The 25,414-nt window shown below is 35.4% G+C and overlaps 1 long non-coding RNA gene across 1 annotated transcript in view; it reads left to right on the top strand.

The window, feature by feature from the left end:
- LOC134474076 (uncharacterized) overlaps window positions 1-25,414 on the top strand; it is a 176,482-nt gene that overhangs the window by 36,176 nt on the left and 114,892 nt on the right. The window contains exon 4 of the long non-coding RNA XR_010044671.1: window positions 4,166-4,280. This is a non-coding gene — a long non-coding RNA (uncharacterized LOC134474076). The remainder of the gene's footprint in view (window positions 1-4,165; window positions 4,281-25,414) is intronic.

Here is a 25,414-nt window from a genome sequence, read left to right as displayed (position 1 = left end):
CCCATTAGGAGTTCCAAGACTACAATTTAAATAAGACTTAATTGGGTAGACAGATCACACTGGGTCACCATGAGGTCTGCATCCCTATAAAATGAGATGGTGTGGGTTCAAGTGGTATAAAACTGGGTAAGAAGGGGGTTTGAGAGGATGCTCCATTGCTCTTGTGAAGAAATTTGAGCTACATACACTAAGAAAATTTAGAACTATAGGCCAAAATTTTCTGACCCGTTGCTGGAATTTTCTCCCCCGGTTTAGTTACCAGTCTGCAGATTTTAGCTCCCATCTAACCAACTACCTATTTTATACCTGATTTTTTGAAGTTTCTCCTCCTTGAACTAGCCATTAAATTAGTCTTTTTTTCAAGTTCACTAATTCTTTGTTCTTATTGCTTACCCTTGATTTTAAATCCCTTGTGATTTTTTTTCACTTTACTTTTCAACTTCAAAAATTTCTATTTTTTTCTTTTTATAATGTGCATCCATATATTGTTTTCTATTTCTATTTATTGAGAAATAATTTTTATAATTTTATTTATGCTTGAGACATACTATCCTGGTTCTTTATGTGTTTGTAATTTCTTGTTGAAAGTGGATTACTTTAGTAAAATGTAAAAATGTAGAAATCAATTTTTTGGGTAAAATTCTTATTCTGACAATGATTGGACAGAGATTTCCTGAATGACTTGAATTAATAAACCTACAAAATTGCATGAGGCTCTGTGTGTATTTGGGGACATAAATTCAACACCATAGATTAATAGCCCTGCCTCAGTCTTCCTGCTAGCATGGAGCTCATAGGTCAGCTACATGTGAGAGATTCAGACCTTTGTTAGCCTTTTCAAGTCAGTTATACAACTCTGATGATTCAAGTGTTTGTGTGGATGTCCAAGAATATGTTGATATTTCTCAAAGTCACTTATTGACACCTTATTTCTCAAATTTTCCTTTAAGAATTTTAGCCTCTTTTTTGTTGAACTAGTACAGTTACATCAAGAATCTACAATGTAAAGAATCAACTGTTTTTCAACATTTGGGGATTAGGCCGTTAGTTTGATGTGTGGCAAATCAGGCCATATAAAGATAAGTTCCATGAATGGAGGTGTTCTAGAATTACCTACCAGAACAAATAACTACAATTCTCTGTGATAGGGCTTTTTAAAGAAATTCTAGTCTGTCCTGCATCATCTAGTCCAGTAGGCTGCTGTTTTTTATACCTGATATGGTATAACTCTATTTTTTGTGTGTGCTAAGTTGTGAACCCAAGGACTTGTGTATGCTAAATACAGATTTCACTGATACTTTCACCTGTGCCCAAACAGTTCCTCAGGAACTAGAAAGAGAGTGACAGAAATAGGACAAACTAAACCATCACAAAACCTTCTTTCTTATTAAAATGTTTCTTGATGTAATGCCCTCAAATTAGTATATTTATATTTATAGCTTTCTTATTCACTTCCTGAGTTCAGAAAATTTTGTTTTTTGCCAATTTTATTAGTATTTCTTTTGCTTTTATGGACAAATTGAAGGATTTCCCAGTGTATTTAAATTCAAATGCAATGATAAAGAATTGTCTAACTGGTTACACTGTCTTAAATACCATCAGTAATGTAAGAAGTCAACTGTTTCCTATCCTTTGAACTCACTGTGTTGCATAAATAGTAATGAGAATAAATGTACACAAGGAAATAGTCAATTAGATAATAGAAGAAAAATTTTAACAACTTGTAAATCTTCGTTTAGCATTGTCCTACAAACAATAAATGGAATATTTGTAGATGCACGCCTCAATAAATTCCTATATAATTTTAAAGCAAAAGAGATAAAAGGAAGATCATAAAAGATTCTGAATTGGAGCAAAAATATAGTGGGCATGGAAAAGACACAATTAGAGGTTGTTTAATTTAACAATCCTGATTATTAGAAAATATTGAACATTGCATTAAAAGATCTTTAGAAAACTCTCCTTGATCATGAATGATTTAATCATGCAAATCATCAATCAGTTCTACAAAATAAACTAGACACTTGACACAAAAAGTTTAAAAGTTTAAAGTTTTTACATTACTTTCTTTTCCTTAGAAAGTTTCCTGCGTACTTTATTCTCCCATTTTAGTAAGATATTTCTGCATGTATTCTAATTAAAAAAAGGGAAAAAATGTGATTTCCAGGAAGCAGTGTGTTCAACATGGATACAATGAGGACATTAAATTCTAGGACACAGTTCGTGCAGGAGGTCCACTGGGTTATTAATCCAGAGTGGAAGAGAAAAAGTGTTTTGCAGGAATTCACCCATGAATGAGAGATGGATTTCGTGAGCTCTATGAAGGTTCATCAAATCTTTAACAGCAAATAGTACAATGTAAAGTAAATGACACCAGAAACCTCCAAAAGGACCAAGTTTTACATAAAGACAATATATGACTTTGGATCTGTGAGAAGTATGTAAAGGATCACAGTGATTTTCAAGTTTCAGAATTAAACTATAATTAAGATGAAATCGTAATCCAAAAAGTAAAATAAAGTATCATTCTATAAAAGAAGTTTCTAATCTACTTCTTTAACACTTGGAGAAGACTTTTTTCTCATTGAATGGATGTGGTGGCCACAATACAACCAGGAGCTTAAAAATAAATATGGTAAAAAATTTTCTAAAAGAGCTAGAAAACCTGACATTCTCTTGAACAACTTAGGCAGGGTAATTTGATCTAGGCTAGCAAAATTTTCTCTTTAAACTGGTATAATACTTTTGCTTGTTTTCATATATTTTCTTTTTTAATCAAAACTTTATTTTTATTGGTATATGTTTGCAACAGATAATGACTGTATTCCTCAAGAGAAGTTAGTATACATATGTAACACATCTGAAGGTATGGTTTAATGTTTATTATAGATTTATTGAGACTATTTAGTTCAAAACTAACAGTTAATAAACTTTCAGCTTTTTTAAAAAGTACATTTTATTTTATTTTATTTTTTGGAACCAGTGCTCAAACTCATGACCTTGCACTTGCCAGGCAGGTGCTTATGCTGCAGAGCTTAAATCCCTGGCAACTTTCAGTTTTATGAACAATACATCAGATAAAAATGGATGGTACTATTATAGTTGCTGAAAAGTGATGCAACTCTTGACAATGTAGGAGTTAAGTTTGTGAAAGAACTTAGTTAAATAGAAAACAAATCAGTGTTAAAACTGAAAAATATCATTTAACTTGAAAATCAATACAGCTGTTTAAAGTTGCTAAATGTAACAGGTATTTGGTGGATCCTATTTGAACTAACATAAATGATTTCCTGATAAAAATTTGAATGATAGTGTCAGTACAGTGAGAAAACTTTATGTCTTCTGTATTTTTAAATGACTTTCTATCCTTTGAATTTATTAATTACATCACAATCAAATCTAAATATCAAATTACTTTGTAAATCTTTTGTCTTCCCACACATCCTTAGGTTCTATTTCTTGGAAGCCACTTTGAACCTCAAAGCACTGCATTTATTTCAATGTTGTTGATATTGATTAAGTGCATAGATTCTAGAATCAGACAAATATTTAAATTACACATCTGGTAGTTATGTTTTCCTGATTTATAAAATTCAACATGGTACTGTATTATGTTAAGAATTACAGGAGAATATATTTATACATTGTGGTATCAAAGGGGCTAATACAGAAAAAGAATTTAAAAACAAGAAATAATAAGGCATTGAGTGACTTCTGCTTTGAGAGACTTCTCTGGGTCTAACCACTGCCTGAGAGGCAACAATAGAGCTTTTGACTGCTTGTGTACATGTATGTAGGCTGAGGCTGCCTGGCAAGTGTGAGGTCATGAGTTCAATCCCAGTACAAACAAAATAAAACAAAACAAAACAAAAACAAAGAAAAAAATTGGTATATGTATGTAAAGGTGTTTTTATTAGGTTAATGACTAAGACTATCAAAGTTCAAATGTTAACTCTCAATATTTAGATCCTAAAAATAACATTAATATTGATTGGGAAATATTTGAAATTTTTGTAAGGAAACATATAAAACATTTACAATTAACTGCTCTACCTTAAAATCCACAAATGTGTAACAAAATCAAAGTCTTTTCACTCCCATTAATGCTATGCAGTAAAGTGTTTTTTTTTTTTTTTTTTTTTTTTTTTTTGCCTCCTTGCCACAGGATTTCTGAAGTTGAAAGAGTGGAATGTGAGTCTGATGTTTGGCAGAAGAACCTTATTCAATCAGGGGACTTCACATCAAGCTCCTGCTGGGCTCATAAAGAACATGAGCCTGGGGTAGGTACTCTGATCTCTGAGCCTTGCTCCGTGGCTCCCTATGGCCAGTGGAGAAGGGAAGGCATATGTAATGCAACTGTATAAATTCACTGATGCTACCTGGAACAAGTAAAGAAATGTATAAATGTACATGGTGAAAGTTTAAAAGTAACTTTATTAGAGTCTGTTATAGTTTGTGTCTAGAGGTCCCCCAAAGTCTTATGCAGTCATGAGGATAAAATTCTAGAGATTGTGATTGATTCATGGCTCAGTGCTGGAATTACGATTGTGAGTGCTTACACCCATTGTAGGGTGGATAGCTTACATACACTATAAGGGACAGAAAGTGTCTTCTATCCACATTCCTCCCTTTTTGCTCCTGTTTTTGTTGTCTTCTGCTGCCATGAATGACTGTCGTATGTCATGTGCCACTCTGCCTTGGAGCCAACTGAGTATGAACTGAAACCTCCACAAACTATAAGCTAAATAAACTTTTCCTTCTTTCATTTTGGGTGTCAGGTAGTTTATCTCAGCAATAAGAAAAAGTAACCAAGTCAGAGGCAAAGACACATTGCCATTAATCATTCTCAAAATCCTGCCCCGCTTTGCTTTGAACACAGCTATTGTATTGTTCTCACCACTTTCTCAGGCAGTTCTGAAAGTCATCTTTCTTGTCTTTTCATGGCTTGCTCATTATCTTGAATGGATTCAAAACATTTGGAGCAAGATCAAAAGCAGTATGGTGTGTCCTTGCCCACTTTACTAACTGAATCTGTCACCATGTGACTTTTAGCTCTTTCTCAAATTCAAAATGACAGTGAGAGGTAAATGTTAATGTAGGACATTGAAGCAACCAGAAAAGCACAAAATTTATTTATTTATTTTGGTAGTCAGGACCTTGCACTTGCCAGACAGGCACTGTGCTCTAAGCTAAATATTCTGCCCAAGCAATGTATTAATGATTTCAGATAATATTAATGAAGTTCATAAGTGTAATGTTTTCCCTGCTCCTATTGAGCATATACTTAATAATAAAATATTTCTTTAATCAAATTTAGTAGATCAAGAATGAATTAATTAGTTAATTAAATGCAGAACTCTGGAGTTGACCAGAGGAGACACTAAACATCCAAGCAATTCTTCTTTTTGCTAGGTAGGGAAATTATCACATCCTTTATATTTGATTTGAACAAAATCATATATTCTGGTTTTAACCAGGTCCATTTTACAGATACATAAAGCTTTACAGCTAAAGGAAAATAGAATAAAACACTGTGGGAAGTTGTCTTTTGGAAAAAAACATACCTGAAATTTCCTAGGTTCTGCTTGTAAATAAATGATAAATTTATACTCCCTGCAGTGACATCCAGCACCTTATATAATTTTACCTCGCTAATTGCTTATCTACAGGAACTTTTAGAAATATTTAACACTTCTGAGTTTACTGGTTGAGATAAATACCTCCATGTCTATAGACTCTCTCAGTTCAAATGTATATACTTGGTATCCCCCCCAAAATTATTTATCTGTCAAACCTTACTAATGTCCCTTTCTTTACACTTTAGACCCTCCTGACACCCTGTCTTTCCTCCTGCAACCCCCAATTTCAGGTCCTAAGTCTTTTCCTTTTGGCCTGTTCAGTACTCTTCTCAGCATGATCACTGAAGACACTGTGTCTTTTTTTCCTACATTGGGGATTGCAGAGCAGGGGCTGATTTATACACATAGTTATGATTTCAACATCAAGAAAAATGTTTGATGAACAGGGTATTCAATGAATTGGTGAATGAATTGTTGAATTCAGACTCTAATTATTTTGCTGAATACATTCGTACGAATATTCTAGTTAGCTCGATATTTTATATTGTTCTTAGCATTATTCTTGGGACCTAATTTGTACAGTATAATATTCACCCATTTGAAGTAAACTGCTCAATGATTTTTAATGTGTCTTTCTAGACATACATTTTTTATGGTTTTGGCAGAGAACATTTTCCTAGAAACTTTGTAAGGACTAACCAAATAGCTTTAAACGAAGGTGAATGAAGAGAGACAAAAAAAAAGGGAAGAAAATAAAGTGATACAATTATGCTAATGTCTTCTACAACAGTGTTGAAGGTGAATATATGATATCAATCACTAATTTAGAGATGCACTTCTATGTCAGTTTGTTATATATCTCATCTAGGAATGCCTAAGCTAATTATCTTTAAACTTCATCCTTCTCTTCTTGCAACATAGACTTGTCTTAGACTGTTTTATGCTGTTATTATTGAATAGCACACACCAGGTAATTTACAAGGAAAATAATTCCTTTAGATCTGGAGGCTCAGAAATTCATGATAAAAGGGGTACAATTAGGATTATTATTATTAGTTTTTTTTTTTTTTTTACAAAATCTCAGTATGTAGTGCAGGCTGGCCTTAAACTTTCTATGTAGCCCAAGATGGCTTTGTTGCCTTGTTTTATGAAAGAAAGTATCACTAGTATGTGGTGCGGGTACTCCAAATGGAAAGAGATCTCTTTATAACAAAGCTATTCTTGGATAATTAACCCCCATAATATTGGTTGCAAAACATTCATGAGGGTGGAGCCTATGGCTTAATTATGTCTTAAGGAGCCCATTTCCCAATAACGTCACAGTGGCAATTAAACTTCACCTTGTGCGGCATTCAAATCATAACGCTAGGAAGACTTCCTTTCTGTTGTATTTTGTGTATGTCAGTCTGGAAAACAAGAATCATGAACTATAGTCCTGGTTTTTCTTTTTCAGCTTATCGTACTATTTACTATATTGTCAGAGCAACATAAATATGTAGTGCATTAAACTGAAAAATAAAAGGGGAAACAAAGAGAATATGTGTCATCCCACATAAAAACAAGATGGAAATCACAGGAATACAGTCTGTTTGTACTTTCAACATCTGCAAATCTCAGACAGTGGTTTTAAGGCTTTCTAATTTCATTGTACTATTTCAAATTCCAAGAAGATATTCGTCCTTTACTTACTACTTGAGAGGAACATGGTATGGGAATGCAGCCTTCTATTTATAAAGATCAGTTCTCCCACCAACTCCTGATGAGAAGCTGACAAGCTTTAAATAGTTTCAGGCAACCTTCCATTACATTTTATGATAGGAACCTAAAGAGAATGAAATATTCAACTGGAATCCTAAGAATGTTTTAAGAAATAATTATTCTAAAGGAGGTGCTAAAATTAGCACCAGAAAGTGAACCCACCTCTGTCTGCTCCACAACACTCCTACCCGTCCAAAAAATAAAAATACTGAATAAGAAAGTAGAAACATTAATTAGCTGAATCTCCTGAAACTCCATCTATACCCTTGGAATTTGGAGGTCGGTCTAATTTCTTGATTAGCTGAACATATATTAAATTGGATCTCTTTGAATTTGGGGAGTTGTCCATCAATAATTAACAGCTCATTAATTGTGTGTAAATGTCTATGTCACTTAACCTGGCAATGTTTTATTTCTCACTCCTGTCATTTAGTATACCCATCTGTTTGCACATTTCTTGACACTATTTTTTCCCTTAAGCACCCATTTATCAGTATTGACTCCCATGTCATGAGGAGGGCCCTTAATTTAATACTCTCTTTCATTGCTCTTTTTACTTCGTATTCATTGTCAGTACACCTTCCTTGCCCCATTACCAGACACATCCCATTGATCGCAAGGCCATCTACTTTACAACGGCATTGCTATGATCCTTTGTGGAAAGTCTTATCCCACAGCAAAGTTATTCACCCTGCAAAACAGCAAATGAGCAGGGTGCTGTATCAAGTCCCTTTAAGCAATAATTGGCTGCCTTGCAGCTCTCTGGCCCCAGCACTATCTAATTTGTAATGCACGAGGCTCTATTGAAAAGAATAACATATTCCATTTCTGTTTACAGAACTAACGCTCAATGCAAAAAGAGATAGAAAATAAGATTGGTCTTTTATTGGTGATAATTATAGCAACAATACTGAGCAAGATATGGAAGGGTTAGATAAAAGCAAATGAACTTTTTAAATTGAGTTTACTAGATGTAATCATATAAGGAAGTACAAATCTTTTAGCTGTTCAATTAAAAGTACCTTATTTTTTCCAATAATTTAGGGGACCATTTTTATATTATTTTGCATAAGTATTTCAACCAATTTCCATAAATTTGCATTTTTGTTCAAAAAGCCCTAATGCCAATTATGTAAAGTAAATGTAATTAATTAGCGCATTCCACAGCAAATGCATTCAAGTCTAGTTTGTTTGCAGTTGGAGCCGCCGGAATGGCTAAGCACAGGGTGTAATGGGCTGATTATCCGGCAAAAGCCCCCACTGCATCGCCCCCTACTCAAAACTAGAAATTGAGGTTTGCACTTGCTTTCCAGAAAGATTAAAATACACAGAGGAGCAAATACGTAAAAGCTTCACTTCAGGAAGCTGAACTATCTGTTGGAAACTAAAGTTTATCATCTATTAAGGCTAGTATCATCATCTGGATCTAATCACTACTTGGGTGCCTGTGTTTCAGTTGGAACTGATCATCACGCCTTCTGCTCCTTCTAACAAGAGAGATGACAAAAGGGCTCTGCATCATCTGAAACTTTGCTTTCCAAGTCTGTCAGGGTTGTTTCAGGAAGTACCTGAAAACACGGCAGTTTTGGAGCACGTTTAAGGGAATATTTGAGTAATTCCTCACTTTGTACATTTATTTTTTTCCCTGGAAAGTTCATGCCATGCAGGGACATTTTGAATATTTGCAAATACAAAGCAAAGAATACCTTTATTGTCAGCAGTAGGTCTAGTTTATTTTCTGCTGATAAGCATGGGAATGACATTCTTTGGAATCTTATGATCAGAATTTTTAAGAAAGTTTAAAGAGCCATAATAATTGGCTAAACTAAGCATATCCACTGACTACTGATTCAAGTTCATGTATTTAGAAATATAACGCAACAGGAACTGGAAAAGAAGCAAACAAGTATCTTATCTAGTTTTCAGTTGCGTGTGAAGTGTATTTTAGTTGCTTCTTAAATTGATGCTTTCTTAGTGTATATATTACTCAGAGAGCTTGAGAAAAAGAAAGAGAAGAAATTTTAGAAATACAGAGTGTCCCTCTTTTGCAAACTGATAGAAACCTGTATTGTGTGATCTTGATGTTGCAGTGCAAGAAACAGCTGTTTATGTCTTAGGCTTTTTTTTTTTTTTTTTTCACTAAACACTGTCAACATTCCTGGGGGATTTGGTGGCTGTAGGGTAATAGGTCACACAGTAGGGAGGAAGCAACCAGGCCTGTCCTCCCAGGATTCCCTGATAGCCCTACTGAAAGTCTTGCTTCAAGAGATCATAGATGGCTGTTCTGCTGTCAGATTTAAATATACAAAAACTATAATTTTCTTGTGTGCTTTACACAGACCTGTTATGTAGGGCAAGGCTGAGCCTGTCGGGCCAGGGCACAGAAATTTACAAAATACCTTCACCTTCCTTGGGGAAGTTCTATGTAGGATTACGTTTAGCCAGAGCTTCTTGTTTTATTCCCTATATTGGGGCCAGAGGTTATCTTAATCATTGTTTCTTACAAAGCGGCTAGTTCTCTTAGAATTTCTGTGTTAGTGAATTGGAAGAGCCTTACTTCTCTCTGTATTATGTCAGTGCAGATCCAAAGGATGTTTCCTGTATTTTCAACACAATAATATATAAGCATTCCATTAAGCCCACTTCAGATAAAATTGATTGCTTAGAAGTGACTGCTAATACCCACACCCCTGACAAGGCCACATAATGAGCTGTGACCACATCCTATTTGTCCATTAGCTCTGATGTTCCTACTGCTTACCACACCGCCTCTACTGGAACACTGGTTTTCATCCTATAATTAATTTTTTAAAAATGAGTTTATTATTACAGATTTTACAACTGCTAAGAGTGAAGGAGATCAGTTATTCCAGAGATTACCCAGCAGTCCTATATATTAGAATTTCAAGTGGATTTTAAGAATGTTTCTGTGCTGGTTAATCATTTACGAGGAAGCCAATTCTTTTGGAAGGAGGATAAGTCTTAAGGAAAAGTATAAAAGTACTTTCTAAAATCATGATCAACTACTAAAACAAGATGTCAAGTAGACCTGGATTTATGAAATTTATTCTGTGTGTGTGTGTGTGTGTGTGTGTGCGCGCAAGGGCATATCTGTGTGTTTTGCTAGAATGGAATATTTTGAGTGTCTGCTGAATTTGTCTCCCTGCTCATAACCTCATCCCTCTAGACCTAGCTTCACTGACAGGAATGGAAAGGTGCCCTTTTCATCACTGCTTAGTGTGTCCAAGTGAACACTTTGAGATGAAAACATTACTTCTGTTATAAAGTGTCTAACTATACAAGGCTTTGGAATCCTTGGTTTTCTCCTTTTATCTACTTAATCTTCTTACTTAGGCTTCTTTTATGAACTAAATCCATGTAACTGATGATGTCTTCAGGCAGTCAACTTAAGGGTGATCTAGTCAAAACCAACACCAATATAGCATTTTATTTTGTTATGCATCTATAACGTGGAATATTTTAAGACCACATAGGTTAACTTCAGAATAGATCCCAGAAAAAAGTACACCTACATAGGTTGAGCAAAATAAAATTCAGAGAAGTTATAAGACTTATATAGACCTGTGTGAAATGGTAGGCTTTAAGTATAAGCTGAGATCAACATCATAAAACATATGATCATCAGCTTTATCAGAAATACTTTTATTCACTTCCCTTGTTTTTAAACATTTCACCAAAATAGTTGATTAGTTGAGTTGAGTGATGTGGGTTAAAGCAAATTTGGAATAATGATCATTTCCAAAAGGAAAATCTAGTTTGGGTGAGAGACAGGAAGTGTTAAGGAAGACATTTGCTGAGACCAGAGAAAGAAGAAAAGTTACCTGGAAAAAGATACAAAAAAGGGGAGCGCGGCCCTTGAGAAATTTCACCTGTAAGAAGCACATATATATGATAGAACTGTGGAGGATCGGCGGCGGCTGAAAAGAGAAGAAGTGTGAAATATAAATGACCTTTATTTTGAGAATGTGGGGAGACACCCCGATCCCCCCCCTCCCTGGGTGGACGATCTTTCGGTGGAACACGTGGAGTGGGGGCCTATATGTAGCTTAGGTTAGGGGTGGTGCCTGAGGGGGCATTAGGGATGCACAAGCAGCCCATTGGCACCAGTTTGGCGCCAGAGGTAGATTCCTAGGGGTGGGGAGATAGAGCCCCTTGGCTTTACTGGCTACAGTGTCCTGTCTGGGCCAAAACCCTTTCAATATAGACTTCATTTTGGGATATTCACTATCTCCCTTTCTTTCCTGGAGCATGTTTAAGGAAATCTATATTCATGTGAGAGACTCTGCTTAGTTACTAAGATGTTCAGTGTCCATTTTAACATGGAGTTGAAGTAACGGTTCATAAAATACACCCTGATGTGGACTGCAGTATTGTTTGAAAACATTTGTTTTCATGCCTTTGGCTGGCTCACCAGTTGCTTGGGGCGTTCTTCATTGTTTTCATATAGATCTATTCCTATAGAGATCATGTCTATACTCATATAGATCATGACATACAATAAATGTTTATTATATTGTGGGGAGACTAAGTGAAACCAGTATCTGAAACTTTTTACAGCTGCCTCACAAAGAAAGGCTCAGGATTAATAACAGCTTCAGCCCCTCAAGTAATGCATTATGCCAAAAGCTTGTGTTTATTCTTAATTAAACTTGCCCCACATTTGTATACAGTGGTTATATCCTTTGGCTTTTATGTTTTACTTGTTTGTCTTTAGTTGCAAACAATAAAAGTCTACAACAGGCAGTGTAAGCAAAAGTAAATTTGCTGGAAAGAGAGTAGGTAGCTCACAAAATAAATGTATAGGTCAGAAATGGAGATCACATACTGAAATTTTCAAACAGTACAAGCCAATCATGGCAACAAGAACTATTCAGCCAAGATAGCAAGGTTGAAGTTGAAGTAAATGAAAACATTAACCATATTTTCACACTGAAAATCTCTCTTGCTGAAATTCAAAGTTCTATAAGAAAGAATCAGATTGGTTGAGGAAAAGCTGTGTTAGCTGATGATTGGCTATACAGAGTTTGAAAGAGAAGACCTGGCTAAGTCAGCCTGCAGTGTACCGCCTTAGATCTTGTAGCAGACGGAAGGAGAAATTGTGGCCCAGCCAGACAGTCATCAATGAGTAAGAAGTGATTCCAAGAAAGGAAATATGAGGGCTGTGTTGGCCACTTTTCTCTCACTGATGAGACAAAATCTCAAAATCTCAAATCCCAACACTCAAATTAAAGAGAGAAAGGCTTATCTAGCTCCCAGTTTGTGCAGTTTTAGTCCACAATCAGCCGGTGCCAACATGGTGGCGGGATACAGGGCAGCAGAAGACAGCAGAATACAAGCAACAAGAACAAAAGGGAGAGCAGGTGCCTTTTCCTCTCTTATGCTTTAAATGAACTACCCCCTCCAGGGCCGGTGTGGCACTCATAAGGCCTCCTAGCCAGCCTCTGGCACAGACTGAGGATGTTTAAAGAGTGGGGATCTGGGCCCCTGCTGAATCACTTAAACTTCTCAAGTTGACACAATGTATCAACCATTACAATTCACCCCTTCCCAAGGTGGAAATCAGACACATTTTGCTTTAAAACTTGTCCCTGCATACAAAGACATGCTTATTTTTATTAGTTTTCATCTTGAGCTTTGTAGCACAAGTTTAACAACCCTCAAGAACCATAATTAAGTCTGTCAACATTATAGTACATTACAACCATAACATTTTGTCCCCCACCCCCAAAGACTCAGGCACTTCCCTTTATGCAAAATGTATTGAATTCATCTACAAGAGTTGCCAAAATTCTAGCAGTTTTGGCATTGTTGAGAGGTCTAAGTTCCAACTCTCCAATGAGATGTAAGGCAAACTCTTAGCTGCAAGTTCTTGTACAAATGAAAAATTAAACATTTCTAATATTTAATGACATAAAATAAAGATTTTATTACAAAAGTTACAAAGAGGTCCATAGAAAGGATTGAAAAAAGCAAGTTCAAAATACAGGAGGGCAAAAATAAGTCCTGTAGCTGTAGGCCCAGCATCTGAAGCAGTCTGCGACAAACTGTGACCTCCAAAGAGCTTGAGTGATTCCACCCCTGTGGCATTTTTGGTGACTGTAACTCCCACAGCTTTCCGTTATGCCCATTTTGCTCCCTTAGATGATTCACATTCTTGGTTTTTCCAAACTTTTGGGCCCTGCCCTTCATCTTCATTTCCACACTCACAGCTCTACATATTGCTCTCTCAGGGGCATGCTGCCTGTCTTCCTAGGCCTTCTAAATCAAAATGGAAGTATTTTAACCCCATAATTTTAGCATTTTGCATGCACCTAAAACCAGCACCACATAGATGATCCACTGCCAGGTGGAGGAGTAGCCAGGCTTTCTTCTCTAGACTGCAGGATCAATTGCTGCATCACTGAGCATTCTGAGTTTAATTCTGAGGAACACATTTTCTGGTTGCCACCATTCTGGAATATAGTACAGTCACCATCACTCTGTAATGTGGTGCTTTGTGACATTTTTCTCAAAGCAAAGTCTTTCACTTTAGCAATTTTGAGGTTGCTACTTTTTATGATACCCTGTGACCGTCTTTTCTATTGTCCTGTTCCTTCTCATCAGTCATGCTCTCCTCTACTCTACCTTTGCAGTCCACAGCTTTATTGGAGTTTTCTTTCCAGACAAACTCACCACACTTTAAATCATGATGCCAGACTCTTTGCTCTTGATTCTTAACATAGATCTCACTAAAAAAGATCTCACTAAAAGTCTACAATAATAGCCATGCCACCACCTCATCATTCAACTGCCTTCAAATTTCTTCTACTAGTTTTAATTATTTTAATTAGTCTGTTGCCCTTAATCTCAGTCTCAGGCAGTTTTTGAACAGAACCAAAATGGAGAAAACGTTTTTGCCAACCCTAACAGACATCGTCTGGAGTCCAACAGCCAATGCAGTCTTTTTCTCAGCAGAAACTTTCTGAGCCTGGTCTTTACTGGCAGCATCTCTATCACATACTTGGTCTTTTGAGCTGACCAGAATGTCCCATCCAGAAGAGCCTAAGGCATTCCAGTTTTACTGTTTTAGATGAAATCACTGAAACTTTGCAAACTCTTCCCAGAAGCCATTCTCAAATGTTCTTGAACTGCATGTTCATGTAGTCAGAGTAATAATCCCACTTCTGGTACCAAATTCTGTGTTGGTTATTTTTCTCTTGTTGAAACGAAATACCTGATACCCAAATTTAAAAAGGAAAAATATTTGGTTAGCTCACAGTCTATAATTAGCTGGCTACAAGGCAGATTGTCATGACACAGGGGCAACAGGGGGAGAAGACAGAAGAAGCAGCAAACACACATAGGGGAGCATAGCTCTTTTCATTCTTTATATTGTTAGCAAACTATCTACCCAAATGTGGATGTAGCATACCATCTACATGTCCTCCTTTTGCGTAGATTGTAGATTTTTACAAAGTGAGGCCCCTGGTCCTCTGCTGAGTCACTTAGTTAAACTTCTCAACTTCTCAAGTTTACACAATGTATCACCCATTACAGAAGCTTTTAGAAAGTATCCATGGATGACTGGCAGCTAGAAAAATAGATATCCATAGCATGAAGGAATCTTCTCCAGGAGTTCATTCCATCTTTGGAGAACAACAAGTGTGAATATAGCCCAAAGTGGTAGCCTTTATACTTAGAGGTCATAGGTAAACAGTAAATGAAAAATAAAACATACTTACACATATGTACTCACAAGCACACAATCTACAAAGCCATTATAATTCATAGATAATTTTCCTACAAAGAAATCTCCCACTTTAGAACAAGAGGAATTATCAAAAATTAAATAAATGAAGACGCTTGTGGATTGGTACTGATTGTTTTCCTTTTGTCTTTGAATTGGTTCTCCTAGGTACTCTAAAGCCAGTTCTTATTTATCCAAGAAATTATACTTTCAACCATATTGTGATATCATATCCTCTGTTGATTTTCAAAGCCACCTCTCTTAAAAGAGTTATTGGGAGATTTAAGAATATCTAGAAGAATGTTGAGTTTTGATTATGAAACGAAACTAACACTGGGGATGGGGCTAATACAGGAACTCATCATTCCTCTCAGTTACTGACAAGACAAGTCACCAGGCTACTGTAACAAAAATCATTAGTCATGTCGTCTTCAGGCAGACAGGCTACGCTGGAGAAAAGCAGGATGCAGCGAGATGTTTCAGGAAGAGCTATTCTTTCTTTACAAGCACTGGTTACATTCTGAAGACCCCACAGGTTTTTTGAAATGGCAGAGGTCAGCAATATTTACTAGATTCATGCCGCCCTATATTGAGTATGCAGCAAAGCTACAAATTTTGCTGATTCAGTTTTCTATAACAGGAAAAGAAATTCTGATAACCCTGTTGTGAGAACCACTGAAAAGATTACCAAGAAGAGAGTGTTTGTTAGTTCTTTGTAGGAACGATTGGAAAGCTACCAACAAAACTTTCCTAAACCTGAAAGAAATAAACATTCAAGGAATATGCAAAATGATAAATTAATGCAAAACAGAATTTGTGAAATACATGTGTATTGTACAGCCAAACTATTGCTTATTATACTTTCTTACACGAATTGCCTGCAAACAGCTTTAGAAATGTGCAAAGCACTTAACAGATCTCTGAATCTCTAAATAGCAAATTGTCCACTGAGGTGAAATATATTTAGCCATCCACTGTGCCCGTGCCTGCATTCACCATCTTTGTCTGCTGATATGACAAAGACTTTTAATGTGGCAGTTTAAGACATTCTCCTTTTACAGGTAAAAACAAAAAATCTTGATGCAAATCTGCATTGGAAAATGCAAAACTTTTCCCAAAAAATGTGCATTTATGCCTGGGGCTAACTCCAGGCTCTGTCAAGGATACATCTAAAATGAAGAAGAAGTACTTTATAGGACTAGAGATATTTGGAACAGTGCCTTATGACAAATTAGATCTCCTTCCTCCCCGTCTCATTAAATTATACAATTTTTGTATTAAAAGACACAAACAACTTCCATTAAAAAACTATTCCTCGGATGAAGTCCATGTGAATGTGCAAATAAATGTGAATCTAAAGAAGAGAACAGGAATAACTTCCAGAAGGATGACACTGGAACATTCCAGAAGCATAACAGTTCTTACCCTAGTTCTAGTTCAGATATCATTGAGGGAGAGGAGAGAAAAAAAATCTTTACAAGTTCCCCCTCCCACTAAATATGATTTCAGCATATTGGTCACATTTCCATTTAGTGTAGACAGATGAACTTGTCCCATGCAGTTATTAATCTTGATTCCCTAACACAAATCTGAAACTTTGAGTTGCCTTGGCACCAAACAGGCTATCCATATGCAAAATTAAGAAGAGAGAATTAACAGGTGTCCAATCAAACATTTTTAGAATGAATTCATAATCTGTTCCATTCTGTTTCTCTTCTACATGTTATGGAATAACCTCTGTTAGAATGACGGTAATCTCTGCAGGTTAGCCATCAGTGTTCCCAGAAGATGGAGTGGATATAATCTAAATATTGCAAGGTATATAGATTTATTTCTAGTATGTGAAGCCAATATCCATGCTGATCCAAAGGGACAATTTGTTGGAACAAAGAACCCTATGAATTTTCCAAATGTGCCTGTGAATGTAATGTTAAATAGACATGAAGTAATGTAACATCAGTGGTCATATTTTCTTTAAAATCCATTTGCAGCTGCATCAGATATAGAATAAAGACTTTTAGATTTTTTACATTCATTTGGAAAATTAGAAAAAAACTGTTTAAAAGTGTATAATATTAATATACACACCTCAAAATGTAAGATGCTCTTGAAAAATGTTTGCAGGGTGAGTGGTTTTGTAAGGAGCTATTTTAATAAATGCTTTTTCTCAAAGAGGTATACCAATGTTAGTTGCAAAGTTCTCTGGGACATGTAGGAGAGGTAACTGTCAATGTTAAGGGAAGACTAGAGGGAATACAAAGTAAAGGAACAGTGACATTGTAGGAGACAGACTTGCAGGCTTCGTGTTTTTCTCCCCCTGGATAATTTTTATCATAGAAATAATGTCTGTTTTTAAATCATCAAAAAACCTCTTCCCATTATGTTTTCCTTCATGTATATTCATATATGCACAAGGCCTTCAGCCAATGTCTACGTTTATAACACAGATTCTCTCTGGTAGAAATAAGTGAACCAAGATTTTGGGATAAACGAGGGCTGGTTACTATTTAATTACAATAATAATTTTCAAATTTCAGTCAAATATCTTTCATTTAAACTACTAGGTTTAAACATTTATTTGGGAGTAGACTTTAAATGTCCATATAGCAAATCCGTAACTGTGATGAAGTTCTAGCTCTTTGTTCTCTTGGCACTGCGATTTCCATGAAGCAGTCACTGAGGCCTTGTGGTCTAGATAAGACAATCAGTGATTTTAACCAACTGCAGGGCACAGCCACACTTAGGAAGCTTCCTGAACTACAAGCTAGAGATTCCCATGAATTTGTCCAACCTGTACTAACACAACAATGAGAATATCTCTAAAATATTTCTGTTAGTTCATATGTTCCATGCTTCTAAGAATGAATTTGGGAGTACTGCTTCTCTTTCAACTTCATTGAAGAGTTTAAAAAGTAGTGGTATAAGGTCTTCTAAATTTCGTATAGAAATCAGCAGTAAATTTATGAAAATCTGGGCTTTTCTTTGATGGTAAATTATATCTTCAATTTCACCGATTGATATTGGTTTATTTAGGATTTTTAGATCTTATTGATTTAGCTTTGGCAATTCATATGTATCTAGGCATCTGTCCATTTCTTCTGCATTTTCCATCTTGTAAGAAAACAGTTCTCAAAGTAGATATAGATGATTTTCTGAGTTTCTTCATGGTCTGTTGTGATTCCACCCTTATTGTTTCTAGTTGTGTAGATTTGAGTCTTTTCTTTCCTTTTTTTAAAAATAAGATTGGCTAACCAACTCTAAAAGAAAGGCTGAGAACAAAGATATTTCGTAATGTAAATAAAAGGTCCAGTCTTCAAACTTTTGAAATTAGAGACACATAAAGATTTCAATTCCTTGCATGCATGTGCTTCTACTACTAAGTTGTATTAAATATTAAAAATCCTTTGAGGCTATATATCATTATCTCGTTCATCTTTAATGGTCTTAGAACAATGTCTTACAGTTATCAATACATATAGATTTTACACAGTACTATGGATATAACACAAAATCCTTAGATTTTTTTAGTGCAAGCTGAACCCCAAACATAGTTCAATGTTTTAATTTTTAGAGTACAAGCAAAGGAAATAGACATCTTAGCTTGCTCAGAGTTAGAGTCAAGGACTAATTTTCAACACTAATGCTAAAAAGTACATCTCAAGAGGTTTGAGATGTACCTTCTTTATATCTGCAAAAGAAAAATAGAAATTTATACCTCAATTATTTTAAAGTTTGAACAAATACAAAAATATTTCTGATGACATTCTTCACTTGCAGAATTCACTTAAAACAATAAATAAAAGTGAACTCATTATCAAAGAATGATAAATTTGCCTATGGCTTTTTCTTCATGGCAATACAGTATTAAACATCATTGTAATCCTGGATTTTAGGATAGGTTTGACCTATGAATATAAATTAGTCATATTTTATCTGTCTTTGTACATGTATGGTTTTATTTTCAGGGATTTATGAAGCTCCTTAGTATATCAAAATATATCAATATAACTGAAATTACTGCTTTTTTACTAATATGATTTTAGCATATGTACTATTTTTTACTAATAGAACTTTAGCATGTCTACTGGTATGTCTGCTAGCATGTCTACTATGCTGCTATAACAAAATCTTTAGACTGAATTATAACTCAAGAGAAATTTATTGGCTCATGGTTTTAGGGGCGTAGAAGCCCACATTGGGGAAGCTAACATGTGGCAAAAGCTTTCTTGCTGCATCTTCCTGTGGCAGTCTTGTAAAGGGAGGACCATAGACAACAAGCAGCAGATGATCCTTTAATTTTATTATTAATCCATTCATAAGAAGGGACCCTTCCATGCTCAAGGTCTCCCATTAGGACCCCACCTTCCAGAACTGTTGTATTGGGATTAAATTCCCAGCACATGCTTTCTGAGAAAGACATTCAAACCAGAGAAGCATAGTTTATGTAGATAAATTTCACAAATTCATTGTAGTCCAAAGCATTATATTATATCATCATTAATAAACGATACTTACAACATTTGTTAAAAGGAGTCTTTGCTTTTAGTATGTATAAATTGAACTAAATTCTGCTAAACTGATGTATAATGCTTGTCTTTACATTGATTATGTGAAAGAAAAGCATTCTTTTGAAACATTTTCATAGCTTCTGAGAGCTAGATATTGTGTTAGATGTTAGTGATATCATTATATTGCTACACAAGCTCTTTAAAGACAATATTACTGTATCCATTTTATAGATAGGAAACTAAATGTCTCAGATATCTGTCCTTATTCTATACACACTCATTACAATGAGATTTCTGTTGTCATCTGTCTATTCAGTGTTCACAAGCAAATGTTATTAATGATGTTTATAAATGCAGCAAACATTTTGAGTTCTTTTCCTGATTTTGTCAAAATGTAACACTATTATTATTTTTTTGTTTAAAAAGCTCTTTCTGATTCTTTCTGTAACATAGCATACCTTTCCCTAGAGCCCTCCAGTCTTTGTCATTGTTTCCCAGCTCCTTTTTCATGCCTCTACTTTAAGTATTGAAATTCTACCAAGGGTTAACCTCTAATTCTCTCTCTCTCTCTCTCTCTCTCTCTCTCTCTCTCTCTCTCTCTCTCTCTGTCTGTCTGTCTGTCTGTCTGTCTCTGGAAACACTGCTGGCTAAACCCATGTCAACATCTCAAATGCAAACCTCCCCTCAAACACTTACTTTTTTCTAACTGCATATTAGACCTCATTGTATATCTAAAATGTACCGATACATTTAATTAACAATAAAAAAGAATTAAATGTACCACACACATTCCAATTTTGATCTGAACTGAATGCGTTAACCTCTCATACAGTATCACCACTAAGCTTTTCTAATACCACCCCTACTCTTCCTTCTGTCTTCTTCCTCTCGTTCCTGTTTCACCGAAAGTCACTATTACACAGCTCACCTAGTTTTTTTCTGGCAAGAAACTTCAACACACAAATCTAAGTATTGGCAAAATCCCAATTCCATTTTCCTTTTTAATACCATATAATCCATTTCTTCCTATTCATTCTGACCACTAACTTAGACACCAGCAAATCCTACCAGATTTCATCGCTGCTTACAGCCCTTCACTGTTTTCTCTCAGTCTTTAGGATAAAATCTTGAGTATGGAATATACTTGTACTCCTTAAACTTTCTTAACCATAAGAGATTCATCTCTTGATGTTAAATATATCGATTCCTAAGTGCTACATCTAATAATGTACCTGAGGTTGATATGAAAGAGGGCGTAAATTTATACTTTTCTAAAATCCCTTCAAGTGTGTTGAATAGACCAATTTGAAAAAAATATTTATACTTAAGTTTTTTCATAATCTTATAGCCATTCATGGTATTGCTCTTTAGAAATTTCTCATATAAAATATCATGCTTGACATTTTGCTGGATGAACTAATGAATAAGCTTGTTAAGATGAGACTTGAACTCAGGATAATCTGACTCCAAAGGGCAATATTTTATTGCAGGTTAGAGTGATGGAGAGGTAAAAGGAAAACACATTAGTGTGAACATTAATCATGATATATCTGATTAAGCAAAGCCTGGTAGAATAGGAAAGCACATTCTTGGGATGTCTGCAGGGTATTTCTAGACACCTTTTTTACATAGGCCAGCAAACGGAACGCGAAAGATCTACTCTGATTGTGGATGGCCCCACATGTAGCCTACATGGAAAGAAGAAGAGCTCCATTGTGCTTGAACGAGTCCATTTTTTGTTGCCATCACCTTTGGTTAACAGTCTTCACTTTCTTCAGACTTTCAGCGTGGACTCATGACAGCAGCTCTCCAGTGAGGCACCAAGCGTTTGTCTTCAGATTAGTGATGCATCATTGATCTTGAATTTTATGCTGCTCTCTCCTTCTTGCTGTAAGTAGCTTCTGGATCTCCCAGGTCTGGGGCATGCAGTAGGCCTTTATTGGGCATTTCTGCTTTTGATTCTATAGGTCCACCTAGTAAGTTTCCTTGGATAATTGCACACATATTTAGATCGATTCTGTTTCTCCAGAGAACTCTAACTAGACAACCAGTCAAGAAGGATGTGGAGCCATCTCTTTGAAAGTTGATCATGGAGTACCCTGAAACTTCCACACACTGTATCACTGTGAAATTAAGTGCATAACTCATTGACAGATGCAGAAAAAATGGTGATCATTCACAATGTGGAAGCCCTTTCATAAGTACTGCCAATAGAGCGATGATCAATACTAACACATTCTCTGCCCTTATGACATCCTCATTCTAGTGAAGAGAAAAACAAGCCACAGAAAAGACAAGTACAAGAGTCACACATCGTGGTTCTGAAAGAAATAAATTGCTCTGTCTGACAGACAGAGAGCTGTACTTCAAATAGCTGGAGAAAAAGCAAACTGTGGAAGTGATGTTTAAACTCAAAGATGAAAAGATATTAGCATGTTACGACCTGTATAGGAAATGTTGGATTTTTCATTTCATCTGCTACAGATGCAGATGAAAAATGATCAGATAAAGGGCTTTGGGCATTTTTAACTGTTTCCTTTGTGTACTAAACTATCCATCTAGGGCACAAATCTGTATTCAACAGGAAAATAAGCCATACTGCTGCATTCATCAAGAGGTTACACATACAACAGATCTTTTTAAAATGTTTATACCAAAGAAAGGAAACATTTTTATTTAATATTTCCAATTTCAGATTTTCCTTTATTTTGTTTTATTGCTGTGGTGACGGTTGTGTGTGGTGTTTGTTATAGAAAATTCAATCTGTGATTTTGATGAAAAGCCAAGCTAATATAAGGATATACATAATGTAAGGAGAGAATGTTAGTCTACATGTTATAGGAGAGAATGTTAGTCTACAAGTTATTTGTAGAATCTTCCATGAGATTAAATTATTGAAATAAATGTGATTATGCCACAGTAACTGTAGATGCCAAGATCAGTAAGTTACTAGATCAACAGTTAAGTGAAATAAGAATTATTCATGGGAAGTAAAGTTTCATAAATCATAGAGAAGTAATTTTACAAAAACAGGATTAAGATTCTCTTGCAAGAGAAATGCTTCACATAATGAAATCTTGACAAAGATTTCACTGCTTATATTTGATGAATTGGAGACAAACTTTGTTCTGAAAGGTTATAACACATTTTATTTATAAGAAGAGTCCAAGCTTTAGAAGCCTTGGAATATCTTACCTGGAGAACTCTCTCATGGTCACAGGCAAGTGAGATGTGATTTTAATATACAACCTTATTCAGAAATTACATTTTTAATAAAATAAAGTATTTGTAGCAAATATATCTTGACAAACATTATACATTATCTATATTGGAAGGTTAAATTCACAAAGGTAAATTTTACACCAAGAGAACTGAATAATTCTATTATATTCGCAAATGTTTTTATATAATAAAATTCACTTTAACATTATGACACATCAGTGTAATTCGTAGGTGTTGACTGTTTAACCTTCAGGTGACTTGATGAAAAAAATTCATCTATTACAAAGACCTTCATTTTTATAACTATAACATTTCATTGAATACGAAACCATTTATAAAGAATAGAATTTAAAAAAAATCTTTAAAATAGTTTTTGTCTTACTTCGTTAAGAATATCTATGGAATTCAATAAGTTAAATACAATTTTTAAGAGTCAATTTTTCCGTGGACTTTCAATATAGAAGGAGAAATGAAGTCAGCAAAAAGAAAGAAAAAGGAATCAATCAACAAGGATTTATATGGTACTTATTCACTGCTTAGCGTTGGGCTGGGTGTCATAGAAAGTGGAGAATACATACCAGTGTGCCATCACCTACAAGAAAATTACAATTAACTGTAAGCCTGAATTAACTCAAGGAAAAAAGTTTTGGAATGATGCAGTGGGCCTCATTGCAAAACTATAGTGCATGAGAGGAGGTTGAATTTTAAAGAACAAATAAGATTTTGAAAACTTAAGAAGGAGACAAATATCTCTTTAGCCCTACTCATTTTTAGACACAGTGTTATATTTATTTCATATGTTTTTATTTATTTATTTTTACTTTTTATTTTCATAGCATAGCTCTATTAGTTTTTCCCTTCAAGTTGAAGAAATTGAAACTTAAAGAAACAAAGTAATTTTGTAACATGGTAAAGCTTACACTGGGTAGGCGCTGGGGTTAAACACAGGGTTCTCTTTTTTCTAAAGCCTGCGATGCTCACCACATCATAGCAGCCCAGAGGAATGGCCCAGAGGAATCCTATGAAGGAAGGTCGACACAAAGGAAAGTGCTCATTGACAATGGTAACGAAAAAAAAATCAGTGGGTACCTACTCGATGTGATCTGTTCCTCACAATCAGTTTAGTGGTTAGGGGTTTTCTTCAGTCTATTTTTCTTCTTTAACAAAATAATTGCCTGAAGCAGTTTCCTTTAACTCAGTGTATAGCTTTGATCTGTACCCAATTGCTCAAGCCATCCTAGAGGTTTTTTTTTATATTTTTATTCTCTTACTTTATCCATTAGAAAATTCTGTTGTCTTCATTTCAAACGTTATCTATATTTGTGTCTGTGTCTGTATCTCTAAATCCACACTATTTACTGCACTGATATCTAGGTCTATCCGTACTTCAATGTATATTTATATCTTTATCTACCTTTCTATATGCATTTTATATCATCTCTATCTCTAAACCTTTATCAAAATTTATATTGATGTCTGTATGTATTCCTACATATATCCCTATATGCCTGTGCCCTACTTAATTTACCCAACTCTGTCTATATCTATACCTACATAAATTTTCATCCCAAATCCTTTTACCTGAAATCAGCCTCGTCAGCTTCATCATCTCACACTCAGATGATTATGAAAGTGACAGTGCTTTCAACTGCTCGTCTTGAATAGATACAAGCTTTTAAATATGTAAACTAGTTAAGCTGATTCCAAATGCTTCCAGAGCCCTCCTGCACGATTAGAAGAACACCAGAGTTCCTGTCCATGGGCTGTGAACTACTTCTTCCTCTCATCTGCTTTAGGTCTCCTTTTCAATTATTGACCTCCGGCCATACCAGCCTCCGTTCACTTCTCAAATGCATTAATCATTTATGCCTCAGAGTTTTTGTACTCACTATTCCCGTTGCCAAGTATGGCCTGCTTTCAGAAGTTATTAGCATTTTAGTTTCATTTTGTCATTCGTGACTCAGTTCAGATGTCATCTCCTGAGGAAAACCATCCTCTGTCCTTCAAGGCTGTGTCAGGAACTCCATGGTAGATTAAAGATGACCACATGTACCTCATCACTTCTCCCACTGCGATGTAGGATCTCCACAGCACCTTCTGGTGTCTCTGTGGAGACTGAGGCTACTCATACTATAAGAGGAAGGCAGAGTGATGGTCCATCCTGGGCTCTGGTCTTGAAAGGCCATCAGCTTTTACTCCTGCTAGAAGTAAGATGTCGTGTGAATGTGACTCGGCTTTGACTATCATGCTTCAAAGAGCAGTTCTGAGGGATAAAATGTCATGTGGACAGACAGCAAGAGACAGAGGCAGAAGAAAGCCCATGCTCACATCTGGGTTTCTGAGGTGCCAGACACGTGAAGGGTTGTGGGCACTGGATCTTGCTGTCCTGGCTGCAATTATGCTAATCAAAGGAAAGCCACACAGTTGAATCCTCTAAGATTCTCAGCTGAAGATATTTTACTTTTAAGCACACTGTTTTTTTAAGCTATTCAGTTCTGGAGTAGAATGAAATAGTTTCCCTTAATCTATTCTGCCTTTATTTCTTTTCTGTGCTCTCACTCAATCTCTTTATTTCTTTTTCTTTAAAAAAAAATTTGCTA

Source organism: Cavia porcellus, unplaced genomic scaffold (assembly GCF_034190915.1).
Source record: "Cavia porcellus strain 051 isolate PalLab524CR breed Dunkin Hartley unplaced genomic scaffold, mCavPor4.1 scaffold_30, whole genome shotgun sequence".
Taxonomy (NCBI): domain Eukaryota; kingdom Metazoa; phylum Chordata; class Mammalia; order Rodentia; family Caviidae; genus Cavia; species Cavia porcellus.
The sequence above is the reverse complement of the archived record's forward strand: the minus strand, read 5'-3'. Positions and strand labels throughout refer to the sequence as shown.